Raw genomic sequence first — 6,823 nt, forward strand, 5'->3', positions numbered from 1 at the left:
ACACCACTAGGGCGTAGCTGCCCCAGTTTTTTCTGTAGTCGTTTACGCGACTGCTGGCCACAATACTACCTTTTTATCCTCTTTGCTTCTGAACCAGCGACCTAAAGTGATGAACGCCTAAGATCGTTGATAAGAGCTTAAGGCATAAATCTGAATTGCCCCCTAAATAATAAAGTAGCCTTGAGACTGCCTAAGGCCGCTGCGTGAGAACTCTGAAAGGTTCCTTTAGTAAGGACCCCTCGGCGATGTGGTTTCTAAATGTGGCCTGAAAGCTACTTGGAAGCCTTCTTACTTACTTGGGGATAACGTATCCGGAGTATACTTCTTAGCACTTCATACAGGGCGATGCGAGCGGCGCTCTGCTTACGTCACCAAGGGGACACGCATTTGTCGTGGGCTCCACATATCAGATAGGATCGTCGTGTTTCTGTCACCTTCAGTTTAAAATGCTTGCAGTGCAATGGCTTAAGATGCTCGGCTGGTGCCATTGATATGTTCTACAGCTAAAAATTAAGAAATGAAAATAAAAACTCAAATAACTGATAAAAGTGATAGTTTGTATTATCGTATCGATGATTAGGAACCTCGATTAAGAGCTTCATGAATTCTATCGTTTCTCCCTGCCGTAATCAAATTCAGAATATCAATATGCAGTCACATTTACGTTTACATTCCTATTTGCTAGATGCGCATAAGAATATGATAGTGTTACCAAATCACTGTTTACAATAGACTTTCCAACCACTTAGGACAAAAAAAAAAAAACGCCAGGCCTGCGCGGAAAGCGCAGCACAGTCACAGCGAAAGCTCGAAGAGCGGCATTTCTAGAGCCCGTTATAAACTCTCTTGTGGCTACTAATACAACTACACTAGCAACGTAACCACTATGCCGCAAATCATAATTTTTGTGAAGTTGGGAAGCACCCACCACGACATTACTCGTTATTCTGCGGAGAAGCGAGGTACCATCTGTAAGGCATTATGTGCAGTTTCTTGATGCGACGGCTGATGACGATGAAAAATTATGACTGAGCCTTTTGTAATGGGCTGGAAGCTTTAAATGACCCACTAGTTACGTAATTCGCATTGTATGACGCCCGGTCGTTATTTCACTCTCCCACCACGCTTTATAACATACGCTAACGTGAGAAAGAGATAGAGAGAGGGGAATTAACTTTATTGAGACCCTGAGGAAATGGATCATGGGAGCCTTATGGGCTTCCTTGGCAACCAATAGAGGTGCACTTGCGAGAAACCCACTACGCTATAAATCATAATTTTTGTGAAGTAAGGAAGCAGCCACTACGCAATTTTTCGTCAGAACCGTGGTACCTGCTAAACACCTGTAAGGCATTATGTGTGCACACTTTGTTGATGCTGTGGCTGGTGACGATGAAGAATTATCGTAGAGGCCTTTGTTATGCCTTGCAAGCACTCAACAACCCACTCGTTGCGCAATTTGCATTGTGTGACGCCCGGTTACAGAATTCGCGTTTGTGTGACGCCTGGTTGTTATTTTACTCTTCTACCACGCTACATTACATATGTTAATGTGGTTCCTTCCCGACATGAAGCCTGCATATAGGGTATCTTTGCAAAGCAGTTTCAAGCACCGGCATGGCTCCGAGGTAGGATGCTGGGCTCACACGCAGAGGACCCTGGTTCGAACCTCGTTCCATCCTAGAAACTTTTTCTTCGTTTTTTTTTCTTATTTCGAGCGATAGTGGTTACGGACACCGGCGGCAGCGGCGGCGGCGCGGCGGACAACTAGGGCGCCAAAAACAGCCCTTGTTGTGATCTCATAACAGCTTTCGCTGTAAAACTGCCGCTTCGACGGCGTTTACGATGGCGGCATTTCAATGGGATCGCGACAGAGCGTCCTTACTGCAAGATGAGGGTTGTAACGTGGGCTTTTTGGTTACTCATATGAAAAGCTTTTGGTGTAGCGTGAAACACGGACACGAGAAGGCACAAAGGGACACCACACAGCGCTACTAGCAACAGCATGTTTATTTTCAAGAACCAGCGCTTATATACCATCAAAATCAGGCAGACAGCTGAACACGTGGGATCAGTCAGATAATACGTAAAAAAACCACTTCACCTAAGCAAAATCATGACAGGATAAAACTGTAAATCACCGCTTGCGCAAGAACCCCAACTCTTTAGGTGACAATGTTATCGATGGCTTGCTCACACACAACTCACCAAGCGCATCGATAAGCTCGGCTTCAACTATAAGACGGGTGATCTCTTCTTTATGTTGACCAACAATGACGGTGTTATGAAACACTGGTCGGCAACCGCATACATGAACGTGGAGTGCCAGAAACCCCTCAGGCGCCAGTCTATTCGAGTTATAATGGTGCTCTCTTAATCGCTCATTGACACATCTGCTGGATTGGCCGACGTATTGCTTTCCACAAGAGAGCGGAACACGATAGATTACAATACTCTTGCAGTCAACAAATTTGTTCGCGTGCTTTTTTTGTGCAACCAACTTTTTCTGCCCTAACTGGATTTGTCATGGCGCACAGTTTCCCGAGCTTATCGGGCACTGAAAAGACTACCCTAATATTATCGCGAAGTGCCACCTTCTTGAGATTATGTGACAACATAGGGAATTACAGCAGTGCAGGTATATAAGCGGTCTGGTTCTTGAAAATAAACATGTTGTTGCTAGTAGCGCTGTGTGGTGTCCTTTTGTGCGTACTCGTGTCCGTGTTTCCTTTCGCGCTACACCAAAAGCTTTTCATAAATGCTTACAGCAAGGTACGCAAGCACCGTAAATAGCGGATGCTAGGTCCTCTATCTTGCACAAATGTCTAATATACGCTTCCCGGCACATATAATACTAATGTGGATGAGCAGTTTTAAGAAAGTACTAAGCATGTGGGTCTGCAATCGACAGCCCCTACAATCTGAGCAGCTGAAGTCTCGCGCATATCACACGTACCTGTCACGCATATTGCATTACCGTAGAGAGGGTAGGTAGCCGATGATGCGACTACGAAATGTCTTGCTTACGAAATAAAAAAAAAAAACGGCAGGAAGTGGAAGATGGAAGCTTGCGATGAAAAAAATCCGTAAACATGGGGTGGCTGCTCGAGCCGACGTTTCGAGAAGTGGACTTGTCTTCTTCAAGGCTGGCCTTGTTCCAGCCTTGAAGAAGACAAGTCCACTTCTCGAAACGTCGGCTCGAGCACCCACCCCCTGTTTACGGATTTTTTCATTGCTTATGAACTAGGAACTCCAGGCTTATCGAGATAATGACCCGTGCCTATGTGCCAACATAAAGGCGCCTGTGCGGTTGCCAAACTTAGCCAAAGAGAGTTCTTGAGTCTGCCAACGGGAAAGCGATGTGGTGTCCCCGATCATCCGGGTCACATTGCAGCCAGGAGGCGTCAGAAGCACTAAAACGAAAAGAGGAACGTTATGAACAAAAGAAGCGTCTCGATTCAACATAGCTGGATTGTTTGTGCATCCGCTAGCGCCTGCGGGTGGTCGTGCTTCGTTGATGCCTTTGTGTCACCACACGGTTGCGGAAACGAAGGCAGAAAGCTACATCACGATAGCATAAACCACATCGCTAGGCGACCATAGTAACGAGGCTGCGATAAATGGAAGCGCAAGTTGGCTTCCCGGGCTTTCGAATAGCAACAGCTGTGAAGAAGACAAGCAGTCACCTGTATACGTCAAGAATGGGTCGCAGAGATTCCAAGACCTCATAATTTTTTACGTAATACACCGAGTTCATCTCCGAGCAATACTTTAAAACAACTAGATGTATGACAATGATTTTTCTGCCTCCTAGAGAAATGCCCATTGCACTCACTGCAGGAGCCGATGTTAGACATTGCATTTATTGCCAGACGTAAATATTTTACTTTATTATTGGGGAATATCTTGTACCGCAGATGCCAAGTGTCAACGAATGGCGTTATCGCATTCGCCCTACTTCTGTACGGAAATGAATGCCTCTTAATAAACAAGGAAGTTCCTCTCGTACACCCGCCTCTTCACGTCACACGTGTGACTGCATCATGTCAGAAGCGTGGCGCAACGAGGCCGTGCCATTTGAGCAAAAACCTACAGACACAACCGGAACGTCATAATTTATATCGTGAGGCCACCAGAGAAAAATTTACTGGGTCGCGACAGCCGTATCTCAGAAGCATCAAGCGAAATCGACGAAAGCGGCTCCTCTAAGTATTAAAGGTGAAGAGGTCATCAATATAAATATTTAGTGTTTCGCAAGGTTTGAAAGATTATTTGCCTACAAGTTTGGAGGATACCAAACCATAAATTCTAGAATAAAAAAAGGATCCAAGCTGTAATCTCCTCTTTTTAAACATCTGCGTCTGCTGCTATTGCAGGAGGGTAGGTATAAATCAACCAAATTTATATTGATGGGTCGTTCACTCTGAAGGATTTTGCAAGAGCCGTCGTTTTCCAGGTGAGAGCCATAAGACTTTCCATCCGACGACATCGATGGTTGCGTAACATCCAGCTCTTCGCGCTGCACTTCACCTTGTCATCAGAGAAGAACCTGAAAGTTAATATGTATTCGAAAAGGTCGCTGCTGACTTTCAGCCTTTCGGCATGGTCCACCGGTGTTCGAGAGCTCATCCATGCCTTGACAGAAAAATGACGCACCTCATTACGCTTCAGGGGCTTTCAAGCCACTGCTGCTTCACGGGTAACGAGCACTCCGATAACGCGATCGAACAGCCATTTCTTAAAGAAAGCGCACATGTGATACCACCATCACGTGCAGATGCAGCCGATTACTTAACCCGCTGGTACGAGACACCACGGCTATTTGGCTCGTACGGTTTTTTCAAAAGAGGAGAAGGAGGAAAATTTTGTTCAGGGCCACATCAAAATGGAACTGCAATGTCAGTCGCCGGGGGTTCTACTTCTGGTCAGGATACCAGAGGTCATTAGATTCCGGCGGCTGCCTCTGCCACGTGCTTGACCTACACTTGCACACGATTGTCTGAGCGTGGCCTACCGCTGCTGAGGAGTAGTGATTTGCAAGCCCCGACTATTGCTGTCTGAGAGCATGTGAGGGCAACTCCATAAAATGTGATAGAGGTGTGCTCGTGCTTCAAGACAGTGTTTACAGCAGCTTGAGTATAGGGAACCCAAGCTCAAGTTTGCGGCGCGACGACAGCGCCGCGCCAGCCGCGCTGCGGCTCTGTCAGAAAACACTGAACCGTCGCGCGGCCGACTCAGCCCCTTTCACGGTAGCGGTAGCGCACGTGCGCTCGCGTTCTTCTCTCGTTGCGGGTAACTGTGGGGCCGTCAGCTCGGCACGTTGAACCGAGAGGCTTGCTGTGCGAAGCTGCGCATTTCCACGATGGCAGAAGCGACCCCGCGGAAGCGCAAGCGTGGTCCGAAGTATTGCGGTTTAGTGGCCAGCCACAACAGTGCAGACAAGGCACACGATTCACGTGTTAAACTGTATCGGTTCCCGGGCGTGTCGCACGAGAAATAAAGGCGGCAAGCGTGGATAGCTGACAGCGCTGTCTCGCCTTCTATTTTGGCTGTCTGAGTTCATCGCTTTCGTTCGTTCCGACTACCTGAATCGGTAAGTAACGGGGCGCATGCACGCAGCGACTACAGTAATGATTACTCGCTGTCTTCTCGCATTGTTAAAGTCCAGTTACGGTTGTAGGTGAAGCAACTTTGTGTTTTGATTCCCCGTGCTCGTGAGACCTACCCGTCGTTGTTGAACGTTCACATTCGCGTTATACCGTTAGCGTTGCGCGGTTGGTTGAATTCAACTGAACTCCGCACATTGTCAGAAGTTCGGCGCCTGCATTTCACGCGTCGGGAAGGCTGCTTTATCACGCCGGAACGGACGTCTGTGCATTTTCAGCAAGCTTTCACATCGTTCTGCAGGTTTGCTTTGTTTTTGTCACTTTATTGGGGTGATATATATATTTAAGCCGCTAAATATAACTGGCACTTCATACATGTTTTGCAATTGCAACCTTGAATTAACCACCTTCTGACTTTGTGCGATTTTCTAGCCGCGTTCACGCAACAGGTTTTATACGCCTGTCAAGTCGGTATCATAAAAAGAGACTGCAAGCATGACGCGAGAGCCGAAAAAACGAGGCGAGCAGTTCATCTTGCTTCACAGTGGTTGAAGCTCAGCTAGCTGCCTCGCGTCTTAATCGGCGGGTGATTCTCCAGCGGCACGGCGGACTTGACTCTAACCTTCTCAGGAAGCAGTGCCATGGCCGTATAATCTTTTTTTCGCACGCCGCAAACGTTTGTTAACGAAAGTACACGGCTGCTACTGTAAGCATGCCATATCAAAACAACAATCATATGATTCGTAGTCCACGCCGCAGAACATCGATAGCGTGTACGGCTTCATTTCGGAGTGCATGTGGACCATTATTCATCTTTAACGTGACAGAATGAGACTTACCTCGAGGTATACGTCCTACACGGTGTAATCGCGACTTGGGAAATGCATTTCGCTTTGAGTCGGGCGTGGTTGTCGTCGATCGTCTGCTCTTCACCGTTAACGTGATTGACGAGCTTTCCTCATTTTATCAAGTTCGCTTTGCGGAAGTGCCAGTCAAGCTTGAAGATCCTTTTGAAGCCGCACTGCACGCGGTACATTGTGAGACGCCGCAAGTGCACCGCGAGAGCTCTGCACGTGCACGGAAGCGAGCGGCAACGCGGTGGCGAGAAGGGAAAGCGCTCGCTGATCACGCCCCAGTTTCTCTTTTTCTGCCAGAGATGGCGCTGCCTGTCAAGAGCAGCAGCGCCGCTAAGCGTTGCTTGGGAAGCCTATATGAAG

The sequence above is a fragment of the Rhipicephalus sanguineus genome, chromosome 1, assembly GCF_013339695.2.
Source record: "Rhipicephalus sanguineus isolate Rsan-2018 chromosome 1, BIME_Rsan_1.4, whole genome shotgun sequence".
In the NCBI taxonomy this organism is placed as follows: Eukaryota; Metazoa; Arthropoda; class Arachnida; order Ixodida; family Ixodidae; genus Rhipicephalus; species Rhipicephalus sanguineus.